Source organism: Triticum aestivum, chromosome 3B (genome assembly GCF_018294505.1).
Source record: "Triticum aestivum cultivar Chinese Spring chromosome 3B, IWGSC CS RefSeq v2.1, whole genome shotgun sequence".
Taxonomy (NCBI): Eukaryota; Viridiplantae; Streptophyta; class Magnoliopsida; order Poales; family Poaceae; genus Triticum; species Triticum aestivum.
This window is the reverse complement of record NC_057801.1, coordinates 61,593,442-61,607,850: the sequence shown is the minus strand read 5'-3', so window position 1 is coordinate 61,607,850 and position 14,409 is coordinate 61,593,442. Positions and strand designations below refer to the sequence as shown.

The 14,409-nt window shown below is 43.9% G+C and overlaps 1 pseudogene; it reads right to left on the bottom strand.

Moving 5' to 3' along the window:
- Positions 1-5,996: 5,996 nt before the first annotated feature.
- LOC123067303 (galactinol synthase 2-like) lies at positions 5,997-14,130 on the bottom strand (annotated as a pseudogene).
- Positions 14,131-14,409: the final 279 nt, after the last annotated feature.

Below are 14,409 nucleotides of genomic sequence, written 5' to 3'. Positions count from 1 at the left end.
CCCTTGCATGAGGTCGGGCAAGACCGCCACCGGCACCCTAGCCATGACCATCTCATGAGGAGAACGGCGACCCCAACTCAGTAGGTTGTGGTCACCACCAATCCGGCAAAGCACTGTTAGCCGCAGATCTGGGCATGGATGGGCAGTAGGACGGTACCCCACAAGGCCACAAGGAAGGGACGGCTCAGGCGCACGTCCGTGTCCTCCAGAGAACTTGACGACTGCCCTCCATGGCGCGACTTAAGAGCCTCCATCACGAGCGTCACCAAGGGATTGAGGAAGATGACAAGGGGAGGGAGGTAGACGAGGGACCGGGGGATGCACCGCCGACGCCTCCCAGTGTAGGGATTTGCCTGTCAGGGACGACCGGCGGCGGTGTGTGGAAGAGGTGCGGGAAAAGGTCCACACGGCCGCAGGATCTGGAGTGCGCCCATGCCGCCCCTAGGGGACGACGCTGGTGCGGGAGGAAGCCGGTGTCTGATTGTTCCATCTCCATATCACCTATGCCGCTTCAACTGGTCGCCACGCCGCTATTCCTACACCGCCATGCGGCAGACCATCGACCCTGTAAGACAATAAGTTTTGGGGAACCAGCACAACCCTCTAGGGGTGGCTTATCTCATTATATATAATGGTTGTGTTACAATATGTACCATATACGTACATAGGTACAGAAGCTATACATAGTCTAACACCCTCCCTCAATCTTAGCCACTTTCTAAAGAACTGAGAAGGGTAAGATTGCGCCTACAAGCCTCAAACTGTGGCAGCGGTAAAGGCTTAGTGAAGATGTCTGCAAGTTGATCTTTAGATGAGATAAACTTGATCTGGAGTTGCTTCTGTGATACACGTTCCCGTACAAAGTGATAGTCAACTTCAATGTGTTTCATTCGGGCATGAAATACTGGATTTGCAGAAAGGTATGTAGCACCGATGTTATCACACCAAAGAATAGGAGGCTGTGGTTGAGACAAACCCAACTCCTGAAGCAAAGACTGCACCCAAATAATCTCTGCAGTAGCATTAGCCACAGCCTTGTACTCAGCTTCAATACTGCTACGTGACACAGTAGCCTGTTTCCGAGCACTCCAGGCGATCAAATTAGAGCCAAAGAATACTGCATAACCCCCCGTGGATCGCCTGTCATCTGGGCTACCAGCCCAATCTGCATCAGGGAAGGCCGAAAGGACCCGAGAGGAAGTCGGCCGAATATGCATACCAAATGTCAGGGTGAACTGAACATAACGAAGAATGCGTTTAACAGCAGCCCAATGAGTATCTCTGGGAGCCTGAAGATACTGACAAACCCTGTTAACAGCATAAGAGATATCTGGTCTCGTGATCGTCAAGTACTGAAGTCCACCAACAATGCTCCTGTACTCTGTGGCATCCGCAGGAGACAAAAGCTCACCATCAACAGCTGTTATCTTGTCGGTAGACGACATGGGTGTGGTGGTCGGTTTGCACTTCAGCATGCCAGCTCTCTGTAACAACTCCAAGGAGTACTTCTTCTGCGTAAGGACAAGACCAGTAGCACGAGAAGTGACCTCAACTCCAAGAAAGTAGTGAAGCTTCCCAAGATCTTTGACCGTAAAATCAGCACCAAGAGAGCAGACAAGAGCATCAGCAGCATACTGAGAAGAGCTGACAAGGATAATATCATCGACATATACCAAAAGATACATAGTGACTTCTGGCTTCTGTAGAAGAAATAACGAAGTGTCAGCAGTAGACGGCACAAACCCATGAGCACGAAGGGCAGAGGCAAGGCGGGCATGCCAGGCACGAGGAGCTTGCTTCAAACCATATAGTGCTTTGGAAATACGACAGATATAGTCAGGACGATCAGGATCAGAGAAACCAGGCGGCTGTTTCATATAAACCTCTTCCTCCAAAAATCCATGTAGAAAAGCATTCTGCACATCAAGTTGACGAAGTGACCAACCACGAGAAACAGCAATGGAGAGAAGAAGCCGAATAGTGGTAGGCTTGACGACAGGACTGAAGGTGTCCTCATAGTCAAGACCATGACGCTGCCGAAAATCGCGAGCAACAAGTCGCGCTTTGTAACGCTCAATAGATCCATCCGAATGCTTCTTCACTTTGAATACCCATTTTGAGTCAATAACATTTACCCGTGGTGGTGGAGGAACGAGAGTCCATGTCTTGTTACGAAGAAGAGCATGAAACTCCTGCTCCATAGCCTCTCGCCAATGTGGAATGCGCAGGGCAGCCTGATATGAGCGAGGCTCAGAAGATGGATCCGCAACAGCAGCAGCCAACCAAGCAACAGTACCATCCTTACGTTCCTTAGGTTTGAAAATGCCACTGCGACTGCATGTATGTGGTCGGGACACAGGAACCACCAAGGTCGACGGAGCAGCCTGCAACGGGCTGGAGGACGGCGATGTTGACGAGTCAGCCGGTGACAAGGAGCCAGTCACGGTAGCCTCGGACTTGGTTGGCGAAGAAGGCCGACCCACCGGCGAAACCGGCAGAGCAGACGAAGCAGCTGGCGACTCCGGCATCACAGACCGGGCCGATGGCGAGCTCGGCATAGTGGGCCGTGGCGCGGCCGGTGTCGCGGGCCGATCCGCTGATGAAGGCGACGTGAGGACCCGAGCCGCGGGCGAAGACGGCGTGACGGGCCGAGCCGCAGGCGAAGACGGCGTGACGGGCCGAGCCGTGGGCGACTCGGCGGCCGCTGGCGAAACGGACCGAGCAGTGGAGATGCTCGGCGCGACGGGCTCGTCGGGTGACCATGCATGGGCACGCGAATCGATGCCATGCAACATAGGGCGATCGACGTGCCCACCAGAAGACGACGATGATGATGGTGAATCCTCCAACAGCTCCAAACGAGCTCCATGTCCGGTTCCTGCACCATGGTTAGGTAACAGCAAAGGAGAGTATGCAACATCATCAAATTGGTCAGAAGCAACAGAGGATGAATGCAGGGATGGTGGTTCGACAGTGGACACAGGAAGGTTGGCAAAGGGAAAAACATGCTCATCAAACACGACGTCCCGAGATATATAGACACGATTAGTGGGAACATGAAGACATTTGTAACCTTTATGAAGAGAGCTATAGCCAAGAAAAACACACTTCTTAGAACGAAACTCAAGCTTGCGCTTGTTATATGGACGAAGATGCGGCCAGCAAGCACACCCAAATACCTTGAGAAAGGTATAATCAGGTTGTTCATTAAGGAGAACCTCAATGGGAGTCTTCATGTTTAAAACACGAGTAGGAGTACGGTTGATGAGAAAGCATGCATTGGTGAAAGCATCACTCCAAAACCGAAACAGAACAGATGCATGGGCCAAAAGAGGAAGACCAGCTTCAACAATATGACGATGCTTACGTTCGACTGAACCATTCTGCTGATGTGTATGTGGACATGCTAAACGATGAGCTATCCCAAGCGACTGAAAGAAAGAGTTGAGGTTGCGATACTCGCCCCCCCAGTCTGACTGGACATGAACAATTTTGTGCTTGAGAAGACGTTCAACATGTTTTTGAAACTGAACAAAAATATCAAACACATCAGATTTGCGTTTAATAAGGTAAAGCCAGGTAAAGCGACTATAAGCATCAACGAAACTGATATAGTAATTATGACCACTGACAGAAGTCTGAGCAGGACCCCATACATCTGAAAACACAAGTTCTAAAGGATGTTTCACCTCACGACTGAACTCCGAAAAAGGAAGTTGATGACTCTTCCCCTGCTGACAAGCATCACACACTGCTACATCTTTATGACTAGACAAACTAGGAAGCTCATGACGACGCAAAATATGACGGACAATAGGTGTGGCCGGGTGACCAAGACGAGCATGCCACTGTGACGGAGAGACCCAAACTCCACTGAAAACACGAGCGACACCAGGATGCTCCAGACGGTAGAGGCCCTGGCACAACCGCCCACTAAGAAGAATGTCCCTCGTGCCCCGATCCTTAATAAAAAGATCAAAAGGGTGAAATTCACAAAGCACATTATTATCACGTGTGAGTTTAGGAACTGAAAGAAGATTACGGGTCACAGATGGTAGTCGAAGAACATTGCGAAGCTGAAGACTCCTATTGGCATGTCTAGTGAGAAGAGATGCTTGACCAATATGAGAGATGTGCATACCTGCTCCATTGGCGGTGTGATGATAGGGTTCACGAGTGTGAAGCTTCCCCATCTCGCTGGTTAGATGCTCTGTCGCCCCAGAGTCCATGTACCAGTGTGGATCGATGGAGTAGGACTGAGTGTGTCCCTGTTGCTTCTGCGGCGCGGGACGATCAGCCATGGCGACCTGACGGGCATTGTTGCGTGTATCTTTGCCGTCATTGCCAAGACCAAGGAAGCTTCGCTGGAAGCGCTTATGACACTTGGAGGCCCAGTGCCCATCGCGGCCACAAAGCTGACACACACGTGGACCGCCAGCCCCCGGTAAGGTCGCAGTAGGTGGGGGGGGGCGAGGCGGGCGACGGTGGCAGCCCCAAGGGAGACCGGGGTGATGAAGAAGAGCGGCCACCCTTGGTGGCGGCGTTGGCCGAGAGGGAGCCAGTGCCCCTGGTGCGGCGAGTCTCGACCCGTTGCTTAGTGAGAAGGAGCCGAGAGAAAACCTCGTGTGCCAGCATGGGTGTCGAGTTGCCCCGCTCGTTGATGATCTCGACTAAGGCATCATACTCCTCATCAAGACCATTGACAATAAACGAGTTGAACTCGGAGTCGGTGAGGGGCTGTCCAATGGAGGCCAATGTGTCGGCGAGGCCCTTGACCTTGTTGTAGAACTCAGTGGCAGTGGAGTCAAGCTTCTGACACTCTCCAAGCTGACGACGGAGTGCAGAGACACGAGCCTGGGACTGCGCTGCAAAGGTGCGCTCAAGGATGGTCCAGGCCTCATGAGACGTCTTCGCGAAGACAACAAGGCCGGCAACTGCCGGCGAGAGCGACCCCTGGATGGAGGAGAGGTTCGCCTGGTCCTGCCTCGTCCAGACGCGATGGGCCGGATTGTAGACCGGACCGTGCACGCTGTCTACCAGCGTGGGTGGGCAGGGAAGCGATCCTTCGACGTAGCCTAGCAGGTAGTGACTCCCCAAGAGCGGGAGAACCTGCGCACGCCAGAAGATGTAGTTGTCGGCGGAGAGCTTAATGGTGATGAGATGACCGAAGTGAAACGGCGGCGGCGAAGACAATCCCATCGAGGAGGCTGCCTGGGGTGCAAACACCATGGAGGCAGCCGGAGGCACCGAAGCCGATGCGGGAGGAGGCGGGACCGCAGCCAGGGCGGGCGCCGCAAAGCTCGCGGCCGGTGCGGACGCCGCAAGGCCCGCGGCCGGGGCGGACGCCGCCAACCCCGCCAGCGGGGCAGTGTGATCCGCTTGCGGCAGGAGCGGCGGGACGACGCCTGCGGAGTCCGCAGCGGACGGCGGCGCCGCGGTGTGGACCACGAGGTCACGCCCAAGCGAGGGCGCCGGCGGCGTGGAGAAGACGGAGCCGATGCTCCTTGTCCCGATCGGGGCCGGAACAGAGACGGCATCGAGCGGGAGGTTGAGCAGAGCCGCAAGAGAGGCCGGGAGGAAGCCCGCAGCAGTGGAACCGGTGGTGGCGGCGCTCGACATGGCGGCGGCGCGATCGGTGGCGCGGCGGCGGCGGTGAAGGCGGTGGCGGCTGCGGCGGCGGTGCGGGTATTAGGGTTTAGAAGCGGAAGCGATCGTAACCTAGCGTGATACCATGTAAGACAATAAGTTTTGGGGAACCAGCACAACCCTCTAGGGGTGGCTTATCTCATTATATATAATGGTTGTGTTACAATATGTACCATATACGTACATAGGTACAGAAGCTATACATAGTCTAACAGACCCTTGCGGATGCTGTCTGTTGGGGTGATCACACCCGGGAACTGTTTGTTGAAACTAAATGCCCATGATAAAATTGACATTTTTTTTACTTTCTTTGATGCAATTGATTCGTACTTGCACTACATATGCAAGCACTACATTGAAGCGACCGATGAGGCGAGGGCAGCACTGAACGGGTCGTTGTCCTCGTTAGCGGCAGGCTTGTAGTTGAGGCTCTTGTCATTGTAGATGGCCCACCATTTCTTCACTAGCATCTTGATGTCTTTCCTATCCATGTTGGCCTCCTCACCAGTGTACCTCCAAGGCTTGGATCCCTGCATGGAAGCATCGATCATGATCTAGAGTGAGCTCGAATCAACTGTTTCCCTTTTTTTCCTTTTAGAAACGAATCAACGGTTTCCATGCGCCGATGCACGTGAGGAGGACGATCACAGAGATCTCAAGGACATACCGCTGCGCAGTAGTGGACGACCTTGACCTTCTGGAGCTGGATGTTCTCGGGGTGCCTCCACAGCATGGCGAGCACGAGGTTGTACACGCGCAGGATGGGCCTATACACATCCCTGATGAACATGTTGAGAAACTCCTGCTCGGCGAAGGGGGTGGGATCGGTGACGACGAGCTTGTCGAGTAGGGCCTTGGCGGTGGCCATGCTGGGCTCGTGTACGAACATGCCGGCATTGAAGTAGAGGGCGGCAGGGGCACGCCGAGGTCGCTCTCTGGCCAAGCCACCCTGTCCGGGCACTGCTGGCAGTTGCCGATCTGGTATTGCGGCGTGTGGCTCCACGTCTTCTCGCCGAAGCAGTCCTTGACGGCGTAGAAGCGGCCCATCTCGAGGTGGAACGTACACCTGGATGTCCGCGTCCAGGTACACCATCCTCTCGTACTGCACGAACTACATACACCACGTACATCTTAGTTGAATTTCTTAATATATGTATTTTATAGGTACACATTGATTATTTTTTAACAAGTGTCAGACTTTTTAATACACAACATTTATTGAATGTGCATTGATCATTTTCCGATATATATTGAAATATTTTTAATTATACGATGAGATAAATACACAGTGGACATTTTTTCATACATTGTGGAAAAAAATCATATGTCCCAAACATGTTTTTAAACATTGAATGCACAATCTTTTTTGCATTTCATGAACATTTTAAATATTGTCACGAATTTTTTTATAAACGTGTGACCATTCTTGAATATTGTAATCAAGAATTTTGTAAACGTGTGAACACTTTTTAATGGTAAGAAAAACTTTCTTCAAATGTCATGGGAAATTTTTAGACAGTGAATATTTAGTGAACCATATTTATGGTACATGTATTTTCCTTCAATTTCATGAACATTTATTTGATCATCATTTTTTTTCTAAAATAGTGAATAAAAAATAAAATAGAACGTGAAAAAATAGCAATTGCGTACATCTTCTATTAACTATGCGTTGATGCGTTATGCTCGCTATCTCCCATTGCCTGTTGGGCCTGGGCTAATGCAGTGAAGTTGAAGGTGCGGCAAGCATCTGCCTTACTAAAAGCGAAACATAGTGCCACACACCTCAACATCCACAAAAGATTTAATCCCATGTAGCAATATAACACAGGTAGCATATTTTTAGTAAAATTATTCTAGAGCTCTAAAACATTTAGATTTCAGTATAAAGATATTGCAATTTGTCGGTAAGAAATAATTCTAACCTAGATTAAAACAAAAAAAATAGGATCGCCTAGAACTCAGCTGACTGAGACCTAGTTTGCATTAAGGACTGATGATACTTTTCAAAATCAACATGATCCTCATGTTTATGGATCGATAACACTTCCCAGTTAATGTGATACTCACGTCCAAAGAATAATACTCTCCATAATTATTGTGATCCTTTTGTTCAGCACACAATGATACCTTTTATAATTAACGTGATCCTCTGTCCAAAAACTAATAGTCTTTCTGTTTGTAAATATAAGACTTATTAGAGAGTTCAATACGGACTACATACAGATGTACATAGATATATTTTACTGCGCAGATTCACTCATTTTTCTCCGTATGTAATTCACATCAAAATCTCTAAAAAGCCCTATATTCAGAAACAAGGGGAGTACTCTTCATAATTAAAGTGATCCTACTGTCAAACGCTCAATAATTGTTTCCATAATTAACATAATGCTCCCGCCCAAATAATGATACTCTTCACAATTAATACGATCCTTCCGTCCAAAGAATGATACTCTTCATATTAGTATGATCCTCCCGTCCAAAGCTCGACTATGCTTCCCAAGTTAAACGGACATATTGACTATCTGGCTAATTAAAACACATAATTAACTAGTTTGGCTAATTAATTTGCATGCAATTGTGGGCACGGAAGGAATTGGATAAGAGATAACTCAGATGACTTTTTTGCATTAATGGATGCATTCGAAACCAAACCAAAATGAGTGACGTACGAACCAACCATCACGACCGCAGACTTCACCTTTAGGACTTAATTAATTAATTGAGTGAGTAATTAATTATCTGGCTAATTAATTGCATTAATGGTTTGATTTACAAATTGATTCGGTGCTTGGTTTCCAAATTGTTTTGCATTAGTGACTGTTGATACTTTCCATAATTAATATCATACTCATATCCAAAGAATAATACTCTCCATAATTAACGTGATATTTTTGTTCAACACTTGATGATAATTTTTATAATTAACGTGATCCTCCTGTCAAAAAACTAATACGCTTCATAATTAAAGTGATCCTACTATCAAACGCTCGGTAATAATTTCCATCATTAACATGATATTTCCGTCCAAATAATAATACTCTTCATAATTAATGTGATCCTTCCATCCAAAGAATAATACTCTTAAATGGAATTAATTAACTTCACATGTAATTAATTGTCTAGCTAATTAATTGCATCAATTACTTGATTCGCAAATGGATTTGGTGTTGTTCCAAATCATTTTTCTGTTTTTTATTCTTTACTTTTTGCGTGAGGCAAGGGAGGTGGCTTTTTTGTGTGTGTGCTGAGGTGAGAGCAAATGGTTTTTTCGTAAGGGGGGTCAAGGGTTTAATAATGATGATATATTTGAAAATTTGTACTATTAATTATCTGCATCGCTTATTATGTGTGTGACTAATCAAATAATTGCATTAATGGCTTGATTTCATAATTAATTTAGCGCAAAAAATACCTACTTAGACAGACCCAACTAAGTGCATGTGTAATTAATTATCTTGCTAATTAATTGCATTAATGGCTTGATTTACAAATTGATTCGGTCCTTGGTTTCCATATTGTTTTGCATTAATGATTGGTGATACTTTTCAAAATTAACATGATCCTCCTGTATGAGGCTTGATAATACTTTCCATAATTAATGTCATACTCATGTGCAAAGAATAATACTCTCCGTAATTGACGTGATCTTATCGTTCAACACTCGATGATACTTTTTATAATTAATGTGATCCTCCTGTCAAAAAACTAATACACCTCATAATTAAAGTGATCCTACTGTCGAACGATCGATGATAGTTTCCATCATTAACATGATCTTTCTATCCAAACAATGATACTATTCATAATTAATGTGATCCTTCCATCATTAAATGATACTCTTAAATGAACGTAATTAAATGTACATGTAATTAATTGTTTGGCTAATTAATTGCACTAATTACTTGGTTCCCAAATTGATTTGGTGCTTGTTCCAAATCATTTTTATGTTTTTATTCTTTTCTTTTTACGTGAGGCATGGGAGGTGGTTTTTTTGTGCGTGTGGGGAGGTGAGAGCGGATGGTTTTTTTCGTAAGGGGGGTCAAGGTTTAATAGTAATGGTAAATTTGAAAAAAGTTCTACCATTAATTATATGCATTCCTTATTGTGTGTGTGACTAATTAAATAATTGCATTAATGGCTTGATAACTTGATCCTCATGTTTGAGGATCGACAATACTTTCCATAACTAGTGTGATATCATGTCCAAAGAATAATATTATGTGTAATTAACGTGATCATTTCGTTCAACACTCGATGATACTTTTTATAATTAATGTGATCCTCCTGTCGAAAAACTAATGCTCCCTCTGTTTCTAAATATAATACTTTTAAGACACTTCAATATGCACTACATATAGGTGTATATAGACATACTTTATAGCGCAGATTCATTCATTTGCTCTATATGTAGTTCATAATGAAATCTCTAAAAAGCCTTATATTTAGAAAGAGGGGGGTACTCTTCATAATTAAAGTGATCCTATTGTCAAACGCTCGATAATAGTTTCCAGAATTAACATGATGCTCTCCCACCCAAATAATGATACTCTTAATAATTAATGCGATCTTTCCATCCAATGAATGATACTCTTCATATTAGTATGATCCTCCCGTCCAACACTCAATCATAGTTTCCAAATTAAACAGACAAATTAACTATTTGGCTAATTAACACACATAATTAACTAGTTTGGCTAATTAGTTTGCATGCAATTGTGGGCAAGGAAATGGATAATTGAGACGATTTTTTGGCATTAATGGATGCGTTCGAAACTAAATCAAACCAAACGACGTACGAACCTACCATCACGACCGCAGACTCCCCCTCTAGCTAATTCCATGTGTAGTTAATTATCTCACTAATTAATTGCATTAATTGCTTTATTTACAAATTGATTCGGTGCTTGGGTTCCATATTGTTTTGCATTAATGACTGGTGATACTTTTCAAAATTAACATGATTCTCCCGTGTAAGGCTCGATAGTAGTTTCCATATTTAATGTCATAATCATGTCTAAAGAATACTCTCTGTAATTAAAGTTATCTTTTTGTTCAACACTCGATGATACTTTTTATAGTTAACGTGATTCTCCTGTCAAAAAACTAATACTCTGCATAATTAAAGTGATCCTACAGTGAAAAGCTCGATATTAGTTTCCATTATTAACGTGATCTTTCCTTCCAAATAATGATACTCTTCATAAAAAGTGTGATCCTTCCATTCAAAGAACGACACTCTTAAACGGACTTGATTATTGCACAAGTAATTAATTGTTTGGCTAATTAATCGCATTAATTACTTGATTCCCAAATTGATTTGGTGCTTGTTCCAAATAATTTTTTTGTTTTCATTCTTTTCTTTTGGCGTGAGGCAAGGGAGATGGATTTTTGTGCGTGTGGGGAGGTGAGAGCGGATTGTTTTTTTGTAAGGGGGATCAAGGTTCAATAGTAATGATAAATTTGAAAAAACTTCTACTATTAATTATCTTCATCCATTATTATGTGTCTAACTAATTAAATAATTACATTAATGGCTTGATTTCATAATTAATTTGGCACAAAAAATCACTTACTTAAATGGACTTAATTAATTGCATGCGTAATTAATTATCTTGCTAATTAGTTGTATTAATAGCTTGATTTTCAAATTTATTCGGTGCTTAATTTCCAAATTGTTTTGGATTAATGGCTGGTGATACTTTTCAAAATTAACATGATCCTCATGTTTATGGATCGATAATACTTTCTATAATTAATGTGATACTAACGTCCAAGAATAATACTCTCCGTAATTAACGTGATCTTTTTGTTCAACACTCGATGATACTTTTTATAATTAATGTGATCCTCCAGTCCAAAAACTAATGTTCCCTTAGTTTCTAAATATAAGACTTTTTAGAGATTTCAATACGGACTACATACAGATGTTTATAGACATATTTTACAGTGCAGATTCACTCATTTTGGTCCATATGTAGTTCTTAATGAAATCTCTAAAAGGCCTTATACTCCCTCTGGTCCTGTTTTCTCTGTGCATAACTTTTTTCGTTTTTCTCTCAATAGTCTGCGCATTCCTCTTTTATCTCCATGGTTTCCAACTATGCCCCACATTAATTGCACCAGTTTCCAACTAATTGCACGCGGAATTTGCTCAATCTCCTCGTAACTATGCACGCATGCAGCGAGCTAGGGAGCAGTGCGTGCATGCGGAGCGGGATTTGAGGCAATTGCAGGCATGCGAGACAGGAGAGCCAATCGGTTGCATGGAAATAATAACTACCCAATGACACGGTACATGCAAACGCTAGGGCAAATTTGTCTAGAAAAAACAGACTGAGTGTTCCCTTGGTATGCGCGCTCGACCTTAGGCGCAGAGAAAAAAGGACCGGAGGGAGTATTTAGAAACAGGTGGAGTACTCTTAATATTAAAGCGATCTTACCGTCAAACACTCGATAATAGTTTCCATCATTAACATGATATTTCCGTCCAAATAATGATACTCTTCATAATTAATGTGATCCTTCCATCGGAAGAATGGTACTTAAACAGACTTAATTAACTGCAGACGTAATTAATTGTCTGGCTAATTAATTGCATTAATTACTTTATTCCCAAATCGAATTGGTGCTTGTTCCAAATCATTTTTCTACTTTTTCTTTTTTTTGCATGAGCCGCGGGGTGGGGGGAGGGGGTTGTGCTTGTGGGGAGGTGAGAGCGGATGGGGCTTTTCATAAGCGGGGTCAAGGGTTTAATAGTAATGATAGATTTGAAAAAACTTCCAGTAAGAATTATCTGCATCCCTTATTATGTGTCTGACTAATTAAATAATTGCATTAATGGCTCAATTTCATAATTAACTAGACAATGCCCCACGCGTTGCTGCGGGAATTTGTTGTAGAATTTCAAATAACATTCACATATCAAATAATAAGGCCATATGAATCAATAATACCAAATATAGGTGACCTTTATTTTCACAAATCTATGATTCAAATTTATTGCATCTGTGTTCTTTCTTTTTTGAAAGTTATAAATACAGATTCTTTTGTGTTCTTTATTTTTGCAATTGCATCTGTCTGTTTGTTCCGAGCTTCCCTTATTAAAAACACTAAAGAACATGGTTGATTATTCTTTGAAGAATTAGGTGGCATCCTGGATAAGATGTTTACGTTGTCAATTAAAGTAGATGCAATAAGGCAAAAAAAGTGATATGAAAAATAGAGAGCGAACCAATATTCAGTACTTGCTGCTTCGGTTGTCCATTTGTACTAGCTATCCATCCATGGTTGAAATGATAAAGTGGTAAGGAGAAATGAAGGTCCGTATCTTTTCTTAGTAATAATAATTATGAAGGTAAAACATTAAGATTTGTATTGTGACCTTGGAAATGCAAAAACTTCAAATGACAACACGTAATGACATTGCCTCCATAGGTAAATAGAGCGTATCCAAGCAACTGTCACATCATTTTTTTTCAGCAACAAACCATTTGACATCACATATAGAGATCTAGGATTTGAAAACAAATTGTACAACTATTCAGAGATTATCTTTAAGATCATATCAGAAAGCAAGAACTACTAATAAGTTGTAATGGTAAGACAACAACCTTTAGTACAATTGTAGTCCATTGTTGCCAAATAACACAACCATAGTAACCGCATCTTTTTGAATCTCCAACTACTACTGCCAATACATGGAATTTATTTATTTAGCAGTAAAACATGGATCATAGTCCCTTGATATATATTTTTATTAGTGGAATTATTCCACTTGTCCTGAAATATTTCTTGATTTCTTGTTGTTTGTAGTGCTGCACAAAGATATAATGGGGAATATAACTAATTGGTGGATACAATGGGGAATATAATTAATTGGGTCAGGTGCTAAAGCGTGTCTCTCTAGTTACCAGTTCATATTTACCATGGTTGGGGATAAGAACTTTCACAGGGTAATGTTGTAACACTGATGAGCTTATCAGGTAGAAGAGAGCTGAGAGTGCAAGAATTAACAAAATTAAAGAAGACATGGGTAGTTATATGTGTGCAAAAATGTTAGATATTTACCATTCAGGTCGCCAACAGTCTTAGTTGTAACACAATACCCTACAAATAAAAAATATAAACAGCAAGATCAGTTTCCAGTGTTGCAGCTCAAATTGATATATCAACAAATGCCTGCCAAGACAAATACCTAGTCTGATCCTAAAACAGAAAAAAATATAAACAAATACAATATTCAAGTCGACATATAGTGTCGCCGGTAGTCCGGAGCTCGTTGTCGTTGCCAAAAAATCAATAACCAAGAGGGAAGTGCATAAATTTGTCTGAATTAGCCCGGACAGCATCTGATGGAGGAGGTGCATGCTGACGCCGGTGCCAAGTTGGGATTGGCAGCAGCGAGTCCACTGGTGAGCAGCCCGACACCGATCCCCAACCACGACACCACCGGCCGCTGCTTCGTTGTGAAGTAGCCATGGCAGGCACCGCAAGTATGGAGGAGGGTGAAGGTGAGAGGAGGGAAGGAGGTGACCGCCGTGGAAGGAGTGGTGTGCGGTGGGAGGATGGGCGGGTGCCGGCTTGGGAGTGAGGCGTGGCGGAGAGGGAGGGAGCGGCTAGGGAATTGACCAACGGACGGGGTGGCAAGGCAGTGTGTGCCGTGCGCAGGGGGGAGCCGGGCCACCAGGATCCCGTGCTGGCGGCGCGCCGGGTGGATACAGGGGAAAGCGGGGAAGGAAGTCGGGGACGAAATTGGGA